This window comes from Channa argus, chromosome 3, assembly GCF_033026475.1.
Source record: "Channa argus isolate prfri chromosome 3, Channa argus male v1.0, whole genome shotgun sequence".
Classification (NCBI taxonomy): Eukaryota; Metazoa; Chordata; class Actinopteri; order Anabantiformes; family Channidae; genus Channa; species Channa argus.
The window spans coordinates 29,184,434-29,202,724 of NC_090199.1; the positions used below are offsets into that span (position 1 = coordinate 29,184,434).

The window sequence follows — 18,291 nt, forward strand, 5'->3', positions numbered from 1 at the left end:
GGAGCTGTATTATCATCAGGATTACCATCATCTAAAACCATGTGCTGTATGTTTTATAGAGTATAAGAATGCAAATTTGATATGAAATTGTAATGAACTTAGTTGTTAAGGTAACTCTAAATGATGGCAATTCATCCAGTGAAATCCAAAGTGTGAAGGGGGACAATATTAAGAATATTTTCCTGATGTGCTGTATTGTGTCTCGTGGCAGTGGAGGACTGAGAGTAAACTTATGAAAGTTACTTTTTTTCTCGAAGAAATTACAGATTTCGCTTGTCAGCTGGTCGTCTGCGTGGGCAGTCAGGCAAATGTTTAACAAGCATTTCAGCAAAGGTAGATATGTGGCCATGTTAGTTATATGCTCCAGGATAAAAAGGCCACAGGATAACTGAAAAGTCAAAGTGAAACATTACAAGTGTGAGGCTTCTTCAGACACTGGTTCACTGTGTGTGGAAAAACACAGTCTAGGAGTGTGTTTGATGCAGCAGGTACCTGCACCACAGGAGGCTCGGGCAAAACTGTGCGGCTTCGTGTGAAGAAAAAGTTGGCTCTGGTTCAGAATTTTCTGCAATAAAGGATGATGTCAATAAGCAAGATGCTGTATCTGCCAATTTGGTGCATGCAGGGAAGGATTCCTGGTGCATTACTTCCGAACATCACATCTCTGCCTTTAAGAGACAGATGTAGCTGGAATAACTTTCCAGAGAAGATCCTGTCTGTGGGTATTACGAACCACAGGTTTTTAAACACACATTCCATCCCTCCAACTGGACTTCCTGAATCATTTTTGATTGTGTTGCTGAGACATGAAACAACACACCCCCTCTAACACCAGTCTCTCGCAATGTTTTAGTGAAACAAGCAGCTCTTCAACACAATATGACTGTAACCTCAGACACTGTGCAGACACTTGTAACTTTGAAATTTCTGTGGATTACGTGACATTTACCTGGTCAGTCAATCACACTGATAGAATGCTCTCATTGCTTTCGTTATCATTGCACGCAAAATTATATACCACTAACTAAAATGTTAGTGCCATGTTTGGTTCTATCAGAAGCCTGAAAACAAAAGCTGCATTCACACAAAATAATTCCTGCAGGGTTATGTGAAGCCCTGGTCATGTGTGTACTACTGTGAAACAGTCTGAAAATAATGTTTAGTTTCTCTTATTTGCTCTTCTCTTTTTTCATTTATTGAAAAGGATGCTTGAATAGCTCTCTCTCTTTCGCTCCCTCTCTTTTGTTGAGCCACGGAAGACAGGCCAAGTTAAAATGTGTTTACGGGCAGCAGCGAAAAGGAGACACTGACACGCACAGTAAACTCGGTTCTTCCTGTCCACACATCATAATTTAATGTTTTTACAACGTTTCTAAATAAATTAACCGTGGACAAAGTTTTCCAAATGGTACATTTTTGCATGGGGACAAAAATCTCTATGTGGAATAGGCCTGACTAATACCAATAAAAGCAGACTGATTGTATCTTTTGTTGATATAAAACTGCCCTTGTTGTTATTGAGACAGTGTCATGTAGTAGAGCTGTTGTATATTTTGTTGGGTTTCAGCCAAAAATAACCCTGAATAATTTCATCTGTTTGTTGGTTTGAAATCCTTATTACTTTTCAGTAATGCAGCTCACTCTGTGTGTGTGTGTGTGTGTGTGTGTGTGTGTGCCCATATTCTAATAGCACCATAAAGTGTATCCCTTCTAGGCAAAAATGGACAATTTGCATATGTGGCAGAATCCCCAGAGAGCTAGGTGGAATGTGTTGCTAATCTGTGATACAAAATACCTTTAGAGAAACATTAACTGTCAAATTAGCTATAGTACTGAATGCGAAATTTTAATTTGAGCACTTAGGCAACACGGGCAATATCCTGGTTGTATGTGTCACAGAAGAAGGTAAATGATCTAAATTACCTTTTTTCTTTACAGGACTTTGTGTCTACAAAGTAACTGTTGGCAAGGATTTTATTACCCAACGGCATCATTGTGGGGTATTTTCTTTAAATTAAAATTCAAAGGACTCCACAGCAGAAACACTGAAATATTTGGTGTGGCTAATTTGTTGCTGATCATTGCTTATGCCTCACCCCTGCACTGACATGGCTCTGTTACTTCTGGATTTAAACTACCTTGACGTTTCAATGAATGTTTGAAAAAGCACTTTGAGCACCTGCTTGACATCTGATAAGAGAGGAAGCAGAACTTAAATGGTTGCTTTGTTCACTCCTTTTGTGCAGAGAATGGTAAATTAAGCACCATATGATACAATTAAACATATAGAGACCCCACATCATGTCATCATAGCTTTAATACCTTTCAGGTATTAATGAAGTTATGCTATTTTTATAGATTTTCTCATATTTCTGTAAGTTCACAACATCAGCCGGAAAAGCCAGGTTTCTCTAAGTTGCACTGTATAGTTGTCTTAACTTACCAACTGTACACTACATACTATTTCTAGTATTTACAGGGCAAACGATCTCATGTACTATGTGCACTACTGTAAGTGAAAATATACATTTTAGACTAAAGCCAGATGTTTGTAACACTAAAGTAACTATTGCTTGGTCAATTTAGGTTAATTGGTTTGCATGGTTTTACCAAATAAACCATATTTAGTCAATTCAACTAAAAAAAGATTACACTTCCTGCATCATCACCATGTGGATTGAAAACTACTTGTACTGCCATCTTCACACATGTGGTTATATTGCACAGCTCTATTAACGGTAATTTTAAACAACTAGGATTTTTCAAAGCTTGACAGCTCAGAATCTATATTATACGATCCTACTCTCTGGTTTGTAGCTATTTTATGTATTAATTTTGTCCATGACAGATGTACAGAATAATTCACACTTTTTCATCTTCCGAAGATGATTACTGTGATTACTTCAGACCTGTCCTAGTACTAGGAACTAGTCTTCTTACTGTTGTCAGATCAACCCTGTCTGATCTACCTAAACCCTGTTGTGTCTTCACTCAAAATATGAGGCTCTGTCCGCGGAGTTGAAAAGATATTTACTAGCTGAATTCATTTCTCTGATGCCATCTTACAGCCTGATTCTGTGTGGAGCTTGAAACACAAACTTACAAATCACTTCTACGTCTTTACTTTTCATTAGCGTTAACATTACAGGTCTATTCTTTAAATCCTTCAGACCCTATAGTTACTGTACACAGTGATCCCTGTGCTGAGTCCATTATATTTCTCTAAACAGTTTTAAAACCATTTAATCTCTTCAGCCTTCTTCTCTTACAGCATGAGTCTCAACTGTAAAGATCTGGATCAGCATTTTTCCAGACATTCGGTCTCTTCATTGTGCACATGTTGTCTTTGTCTCTCACCTTCTTTGTGCTTGTTTCTTTCTCCCAGATGTGTAAACAGAGTGCTTAATTTTTGCCACTTTGTTTGTGTGAAGGTGGATAGGATATTAGAAGACTCAGGGCTGCTTGGTGGCCGTATTAGTGTAAGATAATGATGTCCTTCCAAACCATGTATATGTTTGTATTCATAACGTTGTAATTCTGATTTTCTATAATGTAAATCTACTGTGTAATCTGTTCTGTTCATATGACCTGCATTACAATTCTGTTAATCATGAGTTGGGCTTTTAGTTGCTGCTCATGAATGTTATTGTTTTTATACATTAAAAGTTTATTTAACTCTCATAGATTTCTCTTTATTTATAAAATGTTGGCAGGGGCATTGATGTTTTACACATGTAATACTTTCTCCTGATAACATATCTTAGTCGTAGTCAAGGCTGCTGCACTTTGTTTCAAATTCTGCTGGGTGGGATAATTAACATGAGCCTGCTGAAATCATTAAATGGCTCTTGCCCAGTTCACACTTCTATTTCATCAGCAAATATTTGCACACATCATAGACATGACTGTTATGGCAGTGTCATGGTTTAAATAATTTATTTGAAAATAGTTTTTGCTGAGTCAGATTGATTGTACAAGTTATAACAAAACCACAAGAATTTGGTGCTCAGGACTAAATTTATTTTGGGGGTTTCTGGCATCAATACAGGCTCAAAATTCTGCATAAGATTGACCATTAGCTGGCACTCTTTGCAGGACTCTGGTTGGATTTTTGGCAGAATTGATGGAGTTCAATTCAATTTGTTGGTTTTGTGGTCCACATACTTTCGATAGGGTTGAGGTCTGGACTTTGGAAAGTAATTCTAAAAGGTTAATGTTAGTCTGCTTTATCCATTCAACAACCAGCTTTAATGTGTCATTAGGGTCCTGTTGGAACATCAAAGTCTATCCGTGATTTAACCATCTATCGCAAAGTTGGAAGTTATGCTGAAGAATTCTGAGATAATCCTTCTCCTTCATTATTCCAGCCACTCTGTGCAATGCACAAGGTCCACTGTCAGCAAAAATAGAGCATGATGCTACCACCACCATGATTAACAGTAGTTACAATGCTCTTGGGCACAAAGGCGTCACTCCTCCAAATATACATTTGTTCATTGTTGCCAAACATCTCAATCTTTATCTAATCTGACTATAAAATAATGACTATAAAATGACTTGTGTGTCCATGCGGTCAGCTAAGAACTTAATCAAAACTGTAACCCTCTGGAGGGGATGGACATGGGGGCACATCCAAATCACACACTCTCTTTAAGATGGTAGATCTTAACAATGTTATGATGTCAAGTGACTGTAGAAAGTGACACTGGTGTTCTAGTAGTAACCAGCACATAGCAGGCCTGTAGTCAGTTCAGAGAAATAAGCCCAGCATTGCCATGACGATTACGAAAGCTATTGTTTGCACCTGTAACCAGTTACCTCTGCCTACTCCCAAGGTGCATGTTGTAAATGTCCTTAAGAGTGTCCTTGTTTCTCCTCTAACATCCTACCACACAAACATGTTGCTGACTGTTGCTGTTGTCTGTGACCATAGGCATTTATTGTTATGAAATACTGGATGAAACATTTTGAGTCCGAATCCTGTCAATATGCAAAATGCGCAAAACCAGTAAAAGCTGATGACTATTCAAGTAATTATTAGTTCAACTTAGATACTGTGGATATTGTATTTATTAGATAAAGCATGAGCATTTTCACATACTTGGATGGCTGTGTAAAAAATACAAACAACAAACAAAAGTGTTTTCGCTTTAAAACTGATGGCCACAATTTCAATTAATGCCAATATGTACATATCATTTTTCCTTCTGTAAAATACTGCCAAAAGGCTGTAGCTGTCATGATCTGCGTCACTTCTTGTTCTAGACTTTGCCGAGCCCTTTTTCTCCACTTCCTGTTCCCTGTTCATGTCATCCAGCTTTACCATTCATCACCAGTCCTAATTGGTTACACCTGTTTCCCTGGCTATTTAAACCCAGCTCGTGCCACAGTTGCCTGCCAGGTTGTCTGCATTTTCACTGCAACTTTCCAGCCCTTATCAAGTTCTACATTGTGTTCTATGATTTGGACCGAGCTACGTTCATTGACCTAACACTGCCTGCCACTCAGGTTTTGGAAGTAACCGTTTCCTATTGACTGTTTTTTGCCAACCTAATAAATGACTAAGGATTATGAGTACTGTTATCTGCCCATGAGGAATCAAGATTGTCACAAGCCCTTGTAACCACATGATTTACCACATCGTGTGTGCGCTTTAATCATGCCATGTTCATGTTTTTACCAAGCCATGTGATTATCTACTACTCTAATGTGGAGCTCAGACGAGTATCTATCATGTGTTCAAGTTGCCTGTATCAAGTATCAAGGACTTCACCAAGTAAATATCCACTGTAAGGCGTCTCATGTATACCAATGTTAGGAACCAAGTTTATGTCACGTAAAAGAATTATGGAATCCAGAGCTATGAGACTATTGCACTAGCGAACTGAATCACTAAAGGGATTTTGGAGTTTTTCTTCTTGTATCACTAAAGAGGAATTTGGAGTTCTTTCCACGTCAGGGATTGGAGATTCACCACGGGTACGTTCCACACCCTCACTACCAGGCCTGCCTCTGTGTTTTGGATCCAGACCACTACATCTTCCTCAGTGGACACGCCCCCCACCATTGCCATACCCTTCCTTCAAGTTCCTCATCCTTGCTGCATCTAAAGATCTATCTACTCTGCCAGTACCATACTCCATTCTTGCCCATAAGAACATTGCGCCTCCTCTAGATTCCGTTCCTCTCCCCACTCCCTCTAGTAGAAGTACTCATCTGCATGTCCTCTCTCATAAAGAGTTCAGTACCACCTCACGACTCGGAGGACTTACTGCATCTCCATCCTGCTTTCCCAACCATATAATTTCATAATAAACTGTATTTAAATTGTGTGATTGGGTCCAACCTTAAAACTAGTTTTCCTACAGTAGCACCTCGCAAAAATCGTATTGAAAATATCTGTTTGACATTTTGCTTAACAATAGCTGGGACTGTGGTAACTTTGGTTCTTACAAACTGTATCAGAGATAGAAATGTACTGTTTGTAATCCCGGTGTGGAAATAAAAAAAATCAGGCTCTGTTGAATACTGAACAACATTCTTCATCGCCATGCACACACATACACATATTGAACACAGACACAAACACACGCACATACACAAACACCCATAGTCCTTCAGCAGAAACAGCTTTTCCTCAAGAGCCACCTTCCCAAAACACTTGAGAAAAAAAAGAAAAAATTGGAAATTTGTGCCTTAACATCTTTATTTTCTCCCCCTCTTTCAAGCCTGTTTATCGCAATCACTACGTTGCTGCATGTGATCAAATTGCAGAGCGGGTTTTTGTGTTTTTTTTTTCTCCAACTGTGAGAAATCAAGACAAATTGGTGCTAATCTTCTCACTCTTTAGTGGGGACTTAGAGAACAATTTCAGTGGAAGACAGAATAATGAATAGACAATGCAAAGCAGTGATTCAGGCACATATGGTAAGACAGTGGTGGGGCTGCAGGGGAACCTACCAACTTGTTGAATGGTCTAGCAGTTCAATGGGGCCGGTCTGCCATGGGGTTGTGTCATTACCACCTTTGCTTTTGATGCTATGGAAAGAGACAAAAAAAATACTATAATAAATAACAGACCAGGCCCAGATATGAGCATAAACCACATAAAACAATTTATTGTGGGCATTTTGGTATTTGTGTGCTTTGACAAGACATTTAGGTAATGCACACTGCAAGATGTCAACAGGTGTTTTCTGTTTTTGATATTGTATTAGCAGAAGTGTACACACAAATTGTCTCTTAAAATTAAATAAGTAAATAATATATGGATAAAATAGACACAATTCATTGTGTTCACATTACAGAGAAACCAGGGCACGATGCCTACAGCTGCAGCTATACCTGCTGCATTGGTCGAGGTGCGAGCCAGCATACTGTGCAGAGAGATAGAGGCAAAAAAATCTCTGGTTTGGAGAATTTCAAAAACGACATAAGAAAATTCTATGGTAAAGACAATGAAAGTAATTCATATTTCATAAAAGAAATTCATAAGAATTATAAAATCATACAAAATGTAATTCCCAGGTAAAAAAAAATCATGTAATTAATTCTGCTATGGTCCGTGTGCATGATTTTATCTTCTGTCAGTATGATTGATCAGGACATGTGCAGGGTGTTGTGTATTTATTATGGCTCATGAGCTGCATTGAGGTGGTATTTTTTTTGGATTTGGTCAAGTAAATGAAGTCAGTGTCTGGTTACTGCCTCTGACGGCACATTCAGATCAGCACTCTGTCTCATCACATCAACACCCTCTCTTTGTGATTTTCATATTATACAGACAAAAATTATTATAAGTGTAAATATCACACACACACACACACTTTCTCCACTATTTCCTTGTAACATTATCAGCAGTTATAGTTTAGGTCTCTGACATTTGCTCCTCTTAAAGCAGTATAACAGTTCTTCCTGTGAAAGATATAAAAGGTCTGATCTGCATATAGAATAAGGTTTTATAGAGTTCCGCTATCAATGCAACCTACTGAAAGGTCACTTACACTCTAACCCCACACAACCATTCTGACTTAAGAGGACGAGGTGTCCTGTCCTCAACATCTTAAATACTGTGTGAGTCACTGAATGTGCCTGTGAAGGCAGTGTTTCTATGGTCGCGTTAATGCTTTCTTTTTTTATCCACTGGAAAACTGGGTCACTGTTCCTCTGATATCTGAACCAGGGTTCATATGTCCAACTAAAACGAGTTCAAGGAGATTTCCCAACTTTTAACAACCACCTTTCAAGCTTGCAGAACGCATATGAGTCAAAGCTTTGACAGAAGGAGAGACTTTTGTCATTGTAAAAGAGGACGAGGATCAGATGCTTTCATGAATAACAAGATAAGGTGGAGTGGGATTGTGGCTGGATGTCTTTAAGTGCAGTAGCTGGACATCAAATCAAATTTACACAGTACTTTATTGATACTTAAGCTGTAGCGTTTATTTAATTACATGAACAGTTTAAACGGGGTAATGGGGGCACAGAAAGAGCATTACTGGACACAACATTTTTGAACTGAAAATTATTTTATTTTCAAGAGAAAGAAAGAAATAATAAATAAAACACACTCCCCTTGAACTTTTGAGAAATTTGTTTGCATAAGGAATAGTCAGTCACATATGTTTTTTTTGACAAATCGTTAAACCCCTATTCTTGTTGTAGACATCAAATGTTTTCATATTTATCAAATGTTATTGCTTAAACAGTATGTCTGATTACTTCTGATTAAGGAAATAGCAAGAATAAAAATAGATGGACTATGAGTACACATAGATGACAAAAAATAGGAAAGGAGGCTGAAATTTCTCCTGAAAAAGACATTATTCCAGTTACCTTTTGTAAGGTCACTAATAAATGTGTATGAATATTTTATTTTTCCATGAATTTCTATGGTGTTTAACTTTGAGACCAGTCGTCTATGTCAAGGTTAAATACATATGAGATGGAGAATGTGTTCACTGCTATCACCCTTGACGTGGCCTCGGACTATGCGTGTTTTGATGTCCGAACCACATTGGACATTAAAACTTTCAGATCTGAAAAGCCACATTTGATCTCTCCAAGAAGACAGTGGTAATAGTAAAGAGTTACAGACAGAAGAGAAATCCTTCGCTCCCTTATCCAAGGTGCTTTCCCACGATGGTGAAGCAGTTGAAATAAAGCCCACTTTTGTGTAAAGCTGTACAGGCCAACAAGAGAAACTGTCTGTAATGTCGCTGACACAGCGGGAGAGAGACAGAGACACAGGAGATAAAACAACATCAGAGTATGTGAGAGAAGGCAACTAATGTTTTTATAGTGATTCAATAAAAACTCTGTGTGTATTTTTACACACAGGCCTTTTGAATCATACACGCACACACACATAGGAAATGTCCAACTCTTCAATGTGACATTGAACTAATCAGATTTGAGGGAGGAAACTCTTTGATAAAAAATTTTCTCTCTCAACGCCTCGAGCCCACCTCTCCTATATCTCTCTGCCCCTCTAAATACTCAGTAGAAGAGCTTTTCAAGTACAGAGGGGATTCATATGTACTAACTAATTCCTGTCAACAGCCAAATCTACTCCATGATGATGAACAAACAAGTATTTACCCCATAACCACCAATCATACGGAAACATCAACCCTTTTACAAAAGCCCTAAATTGTTTTAGCAGCAGGGTAAAACTACCCATTGAAAGGTATTGTGTGGGTATTAAGTGCTACTGGTTGCATGTAACAACACCTGTGTGAGAGTTGGGTTAAAACAGATCCATATTTATCTGTTAAAGATTACAGAAATGCAGCTAGACCCTGATCCATAAAAGTGTAGTTGCTTGGAAATGTTGAAAATGTAAAAAAACTTTTTAACACATGTTACATGGCACAAGTTGAAAGCAGAATTTAGACCTACTGTAAAAAAAGACTGTATATCTTTACTGTGTTTTGTTCTGTGACAAATATTATTTAAAGCTACAGTATGTGGTGTTTTGCTAACATTTTCTTTCCTAGAAATATATTCTAAAATTGTGGAAGGATGCTGTGAAAGCCTTCTGTGAAGTCAGACTCACAGATCACCACTTGCAGCGCTGCAGAGATATTTCTTTTTCAGCAAGGCCTGCTCTAATAGACCGTCAGAGAATTCCGACTATTTGTTCTTGATTATTAAGTTTTTAATCGCTGTCATCTATTGTATAGTAATTAGACTTTATGTTGTGAGTATGTTGTAGCTTTACTACATATATTAAAATACATCCTAACAAAATAAAAATACAACACACAGTAAGCCAAGAAATCAGGCTAAGAGCACAAATAGCCATCTACAGGATGGTCATGTGTCAAGTGTGTCCTTGAACAAGACACTGAACCCCAACTTAGTGGCTCCTGGTGAGTGTTAGCTGCATAGCAGCTCCCCCATCGGTGTGTGAGTGTGTGTGCGATTGTGAGTGCAAATGGGAGAATAAGAACCAGTGTAAAGTGCTTTGAGTGCCAATAGGTAGGAAAGTGCTACATAAGTGCAGACCATTTACCATTTCCATTAATGCAGATGCAGTTACCTGTCCTTTATTGGAGCGTCCACAATAGACAAAAGGTCTCCAGTGCCTCTAGTGACTGGACAGTTGTTAGAAAATGGCACTTCATTATACAACAACAGATAGATAATTACACTAATTTTATACATTGCATGTCTGAATTGAGATTAAGAGAATATCCAGAGAGTGTCTCTGCCATCATGAGCTGAGTTCCAAGTCAATCACTGAATTATTGCTGAAACAACGTGCTGCCTGTGACTAACCAGCAAGTGCAAAGTTACAAAGGGTGCTACAAAATCAGGGTTTTGTGAATGTGTTTTTGGTATTTTGACAACCTTAGTGAACCCCTAGAGTCATTGACCGGGTGTGCCCATATTTTCACATTCCCACAGTATAACTCTCACTCTCCGCTGCAGCAGAAAGCTACACTGTAGAGCCCTTCTGTGAAGAAAGAGAGCAGCAGTGCAACACTGCTACAATAAACAATTTGTTTTTCATTGATTCATTGATAATAAAATGACAGAGGAAACATGAGGGCATCCAAAGAGCATTTGGTTGGCACTGTTGCAGTGGTAATGAGATACATGTCATGACACCTGCAGCCCTTTACACTTCCCTTAAACTGCAGCCAAACATTTAAGTCCATCTGTCTATTAACAGAGCTGACAAGTTTGCATATTTCATTGCTCAATAATCTAAAATCAGTATTGCAGTATTGCATGTCAAGCAAATCAAGCAAGCCTATTCCCATTCCCTTTTTAATTTTTAATCTATGAAATATCAATATCAAAAATATTAATATTTAGAAGAGCAGATGTTAAAACATTTTCAACACATCTTAACTTAAATTCTAATCTGCCATGTGCCACCAACAGAAAGAGACAAAAGAAACAAAGAATGTTACTTTTGTCCACCTCAATCATTTCTCTATATTACATACAGAACATGGCTCCTTCAGTAAATCTACCCCTATGCTTATCTATGTCCTGTATCTCTCCTCGATACAGCTTCCTTGACTCTGCCAAGGAAATGGGATAACATTCTGCTCGTAGGAGGGTTGGCTGAGCCGCACTGTTCCTCTTCCATATTTATGACTCTGAGGTGCGCAAGGAATTGCTTCTATCAGCACCCTTACACACACACACACGTGCACGCATGCGCGTGTGCACACACACAAACATCCTTTACTGTAGTTCTTCATTTTACAGCCATCTATCCATCCATCTGTCCATCCTTCCACAATACCTGGTGATCGGTGGGCTTTCCACAACGCTAGAAGTACATTACTGTCCCATCTTGTTGTCTTGCTGTGTCATTCATCACCAGTTTTTTATCTACAATCATGCATCCCCAGCAATCCATTAAACTTTAATTTTCACATCTGTGTGGATTAGAGTACTTTGTTTCTTAATCTTCATGTGTGAATCTAATACTCAGTTTCAGCCAAAAGTCACTAATAGTCTAATACTGAATCTAATATTTATTTGTGACTATTGTGGGAACCTGTTGAGGGCTTCTTTCTTTTTCTTTGTTCCATTTCTCACTTTCCCATAAAATAAACCTATTCATTTAACAAAGGCTCTGGCTTTTAATACAAAGTTCACCAAAGTTCACCCATAACCTTGACACACATATTGGAAACTATTTTAAATTAACTCGTTGGACAGTGAACATTCGCTGTGCTGTGGAGTGACTGCTTGGTTAAACAAATGAATGAATACACTCAATTGCAAAATCAATGCATATGAAACATTGTTGTTTACACATATTGAATGACGTGGCAAAGCAATCAGTATTAAAAAAAGCTAAACCTACCAGACGTTAAAACATACAACTCTGGTCTCTTAAAATGTTCTAAAAATGTAAATTAAAACATTCAGTAGAATGGACATCGATGTGTACAGTATATTATCTTGTTTAGAATAGTTCTTCTGAAGCACAGCTGGTTATCTGTAAAACTTTCTAGACATATACAGTAAGTGTGGTTTTTAAAAAAAGTTTTGTTTTTATCTCCTGATTAGCTCAAGGGTTAATGATGAATCAAACAAGAGGGAAAACAAACAAGGACACACCCTACACATAATCAAAGCTAATGATAGCAAAGGCAAGACAAACACACTCTTTACATAATAAGATGGTAAAAAGAAATAAATCATCTTCTCAATCAAATACAACAAACAGTAAAGTTACAATTATGCCATTTAACCCTTTGCTACCATCTGTGGTAATACTTCATACGTTCAGACACAAATGGTAATATCACAAACCTGTAGAGGAGTGAACTGCATCTGCTGTACTGTACATCATGTCTAAATTGTGTGCATAGTAACTTTTGAATACATTTTATAAAGAGAAATAGAATTATAAAATATGGTAGGTGTGGTGTGCTCACAAAAATGTTTCATCAGGAGTAAGATTGGTTATGAGTGGAGGAAGATTGTGGCTGAAATAGATTTAAAAATGGTTTATTGAATGACTTCTCTAGGACAAACAAATAGCAGAGAGCGTGACTTCTGAAGCACACAAAGGTGGCAGAGACTGATTCCTGACCAGGTAGCAAAATAACTTCTAAACTGTCTCCAACCTTTCTCCCTAACATTGGTGATGATGAGATTAGATTACGTTCATACATGATCAGTCACCGTGTCTCCTAAAAGGTTCCTAAGCAACTAAACCTAAAAGGTAAATCAATTTGTAGAGAACCTACTTAATGTTTAGATTACATCCCACTGCACCTTGTTTTTGGAATGAATCAAAGGATAAATTGACCTATATATATATATATATATATATATATATATATATATATATATATATATATATATATATATATATATATATATATATATATATATATATGCCTACATTTCGTGTATTGCATAAATATGATGGTTTGAATTAAAAAATTATTAAATTATTAAAACTATTTGCCCAAATGATTCTGTAGTGTGAGAGGGTTTCTGATCCGATCTTCAGACTTCCAATGAGAGCAAGATTGTAAATATCAAGTAACATGTTCAATGTTACTGTACGACTTGTAATCCTGTAGTGCGAACGGAACTGCAACAGAACCAAACTTATGTTTACTTGCAGCAGGGGCTTTCACGTGTCACTAAGAAAACTTTTAACTCCTCTTCAGCTCACCCTGCAAAATATATATCCAGCACTGGCTCAATTTTCTCAGCTACGAATTATTTCACTGTTTTTTCTCTGCTTTTGTTTTCTTGGTATGAAACAGCCCACTAAGTGCTACTAGCTGGCATGGTAGTTCACCATGACAGACCACCTGTTTGTTTTGTTCTGAAGTTATGTTTTGCCAAGCAGGTTTCTGTTATATCCCAATTCCCTAGAATCACCACTTTAAAACCTATTAGAGACACCAAATATGTGGTGTGTGATTCTAGATAAAAAAAAGGTTATATCTGTCCTAATACCTGTGGTCTCCTACATTATAAAAATCACTTAAGATTTGAAAATTCTGTGCGTACCAGGCCTAATTTGGTTGTGTTTTGTCTACATGCAGGTGCTTTCTTAAGTTGCATGGCCTTGAGGGTGATGGTCAAGTATTGCCTCACACAGTGTATTGTTTTATTTTTCTACCTTTACTCTGAATTTAAAAATTATTATACAACTTAGAAACTTCCTCTCAAGGCTGTAGGAAAAATAGGTTTAGAAATATTTAACAGGTACAGAAATAAGTAGCAAAAGGATGATTTTTAAGACCACAACCATTATCTTCAGTCCAAAAAAGAACCCCACGACCTGCTTGAGTGACTAGAGGCCAGTAGCACTCACTCCAATCATTATGACGTGTTTTGAGAAAGTGGTGCTGGCCCAGATTCAAAGCAGCATACTGGACACATTGGATCCCCTGCAGTACAAATACTGGCCCAACATATCCACCTCAGATGCCATTGCTGCAGCTCTCCATATTTTCCTCTCCCACCTGGTAGATAAGGGCACCTACATCAGGATGCTCTTTATCAACTTCAGCTTAGCATTCAACGCAGACATTCCCCATAAACTCACCCACAAACTGCTTACACTTGGACTACACCCCACACTCTGAGACTGGCTCCTAGACTTCCTGACTGGCAGTCTGTCCACATTGGAAATAGGACCTCAACAACCACCATTACAAACATTGGCACCCCACAGGGTTGTGTTCTCACCCCCATCCTTTATGCAATGGTCACATATGTGTTGCCTCCCACAAGGACAACATCATCCTGAAGTTTGCAGACGACACCTGAGTGATAGGAGGGATCACTGGCGGGGATGAAGTGGCCTACAGGAGGGATCTTTATCTTGATCATGAAAAGCATGAAATGTTTCAAAACTAATATCTGCCATTGAAAAGAAAAAACAACCAGTATTTATTGAATGCATACAATATTGTAATTGGTGCTTAGACTCACTGTAATATATGTGATTGAATGTTTATGTTTTGGTTTACTTATTTTATTTGTGTGCTTTATACTACCACCTTTTACAAGGTTATAATTTCTCAGTTTTTTGGGTTAAACTGTCAGAAAGGTAATTAATTAATTAATGTGTAATTAAATAAATATGTTTATTATTGAGGTCAAAGTGGGTAGTAGACTCATAATGCAGTGCATTACAACAAGATGGTAAATGGCTTACTAAGCCTTGGATCAGCATGCCTACACTCCCTGCACTGCCTGCCACCCTGCTTAAATCGCACCCAACCCTGGCCCCTCCTCTGGGACCACTATTAGCCTCTATAATGAACGAATATAATGACTGAATGAATTGTAAATGATCTGAACTTATACAGTGCTTTTATACCTGTAACGCTTTACAATGCTTCTCATTCACCCATTCACACTCAATCACACACACATACTGATGGGGGATCTGCTATGCAGCTGGCCAACACTTACTCCTGGCTTTTTAAGTTGGGGTTCAGTGTGTTGCTCAAGGACACTTCAACATGTGACAAGAGGAGCCGGGGATCAAACCACCAACCTCATCTACCTCCTGAGCCAAATTCACACTGTAGTGGTTCTAAAGTTTTGGCCACCATATTTAAATTAATGGGGTATTGTAAAATGTAATTCACCTGAAACATTTTTAACTTTGTGTTGTGACTTAGCCTCTGTCTGAAGTTACGTGCAATGGTTATGGTAAATCTGGTAAATATTATATACTGTATATACCACAGCAGCACATACTGCAATCACTGTAAAATATGTTTCATGGCCTTCAAGTCATTCTATATTGTCTAGTTAACAGAGTAATTATGAAAATTGATGTTGTTATTGATTGGTTGATTGGTCGTTTGATTTTTGAAGATCTTTAACGATCTTGTTAAAATTATTTAATGTAAATGTAATGTTACTATCTTACATGAAAAAAAACTTTGCGATGATAGTGCTGATTAAAGCTATAGTATAAAATGTGACATGGACTACGTGGAATACTGTGCATGTGTGTGTGATAACCTTGTGTGTGTCCGCTCCCTGTCACTATCCTAGGCGCCTGCAGTCTGAAGGACAGCATCTGGTTTCAGCATCTGGACACCCACTCCACACACAGACACACACACACATTGCAAGTTTGTCGGATAGAGTCGGTGAGCAGACATCAAGAAGGTTATCTGTGATCAGAGCCAGCAACTATGTTACACATGCAAAAACAGGGGAAAAGTGTTAGATGACACAATACAGAGGGACAAAAGAGAAACAGCCTGGTAATTAATTAATTCTTAGTCATAAGTTCCTGAATGATTGTTAATTATCCTGAGTATAAACCACAAGTGCTGGCAGATGTTTCATGTTTCATGATCATCTGGTCATTATTTACTTTTCTATGCCCTTTAATTTAAAAGCTCCAGTGCAACATTTCTAGATATTTGTTTAATAGGAAAATGCTCCAATACTTATCTTAATGTAGAGGGGTTCTGTCATCCTATTCTAAGCACAGAAGACAGTTACTACATCCAAATGTTATTACAGTGTTTTTGGCACATTGAGCTAACATAACACATAAGACTTGCACTGAACTCATATGATACAACTGTAGTTTACACACAATTTATTGTTCATTTAATCCTGTGGCCAGATGTATAAATGGGGGGTGATGTGCAAAGAGAGTGTGGGAAGAATATGCAGTTGGGTGAAGTTTGCATCCCCTTAATTCAAAATGGCAAAAAAACAACTCCCCGTCCAACAACTAAAGGATCCAACAAAACAAAAACCTAATTTGTACCAAACCTCTCATACAGATCTCTATATTGATTTCTAAAGTAGGACCAGCACATAAGTAGGCAGGTGTCTGTTGAAATCGCACCCCTTGTAAATAAATGGCAGCTGCCATTCCTTATAATGGAGCCACAATGCCGTCACTATCACTCGTGTAAAAGTACTGTATTTTGTTAACCATACATCACCCCTATATGGTTCCTTAAAGTCTAAGGGCTCTAAATAGTTTGTCATATTGTCACATTCACTACTGTTCCTAGATGTTGACAAGCAGTAAGACGGGTCTTTATGGGTCAGGTTTGCACAAAATCTGAGGGCTCTAAATAGTTTGTCATGTTGTCACATTCACTACTGTTCCTAGATGTTGACAAGCAGTAAGATGGGTCTTTGTCGTTTTTTGGTAATAGTACAAACAGAATACTCTTTCATATTTTATCGGAGGATGATCTTAAAGAACAGTAAAACCTTTTTTTTATCTGCAAATGTTGTTTCATCATTAGATAATTTGAAATTAAATTCAAACTTTTGCATTTTTTGTAATTTCTATTGATATACAACAGCAGCTCAATAGCTGAGTGGTTGTGTATTGTGTGTGTTATGAAGAAATTAATTGGGAATTCAGACAAAACTTTGCAACCATACTATAAATGAGAAACTACTGGTACCCTAACTGCTCAGCAAATCTACAGTAGGGTAAGTAAAGGTCAGATAATCAGGGAACAAATAAATTATGGAGTAACTACCATTTACGGTTTGTAATTTACCTCAGGGATAAATGAGGAATGCATGGCCACAACAGATTGTTCATGAGAGGCCTACCTCATTCGTAAGGAACATGTTCACTATTGTCAATTTGGCAATAAAAATTTACATCATGATGACGCATGAGTGTGATATTGATCTTTTATTAAAACCAGATCTGGTCCAGGGCTCTGGCGTATTACATTCCACCCACACAGTATGATAAAAAATTATTTTGGGGACTTAAAAAAGACATTTTTAAGACTCTGTGAGTGACAATAATGACCTGGATTTTAACACTTTATTTATTTATTTATTTTTATTTCCTGTTTGGGAGATAAAGTAGGTGGCTGTTTCTTGAAAGCCATTTCTATGAATTGGCAAATAAGCTGCATCCTCCCATGACTTCAAAAATGATAATAGGCCCAGTTTTCTATATGTCAACACAAGCATTAGTTATTGTTGATTTTTTTGCCGTTTTCCCTGTTTTAGGACATATGTTAATTTTGTGAAATAAATTGTGTAATAACAACATAAAATGTTACAAGAGGTCACAAGATTCTTGAAAAAAAAAGAAAACTTTTCTTTTACACATTTAACATGACGGATCATGTTAAATATTAAATGTGTTAAACTAGAAAAAGAAAAAGGGTTCTACTTAGTCTTTGGGGGTTTGACTTGCTCCTAAGCAACTAGACAAATGAGTCAATTTTTATTTCAAAACATATCGATTTGATTTGGACTGAAGAGAGCTCCACACATGCTCCTTGTTAAAGTTTGTGTGTGTCTAGTTTAGCTGTAATGAAA

General features: G+C 37.5%; 1 protein-coding gene across 12 annotated transcripts in view; it reads right to left on the bottom strand.

Annotated features, from left to right (window-relative positions):
- Positions 1–18,291, bottom strand: part of LOC137124082 (teneurin-3) — a 379,316-nt gene that overhangs the window by 223,498 nt on the left and 137,527 nt on the right. For 11 of the 12 annotated variants that reach the window (XM_067498733.1, XM_067498732.1, XM_067498734.1 and 8 more), the window contains one exon: positions 6,961–7,038. The gene's annotated coding sequence lies outside the window, so the exon portion shown is untranslated. Of the gene's footprint in view, positions 1–6,960; positions 7,039–15,984; positions 16,004–18,291 lie in introns of those variants that run through there. The other variant, XM_067498735.1, reaches the window with a different exon arrangement.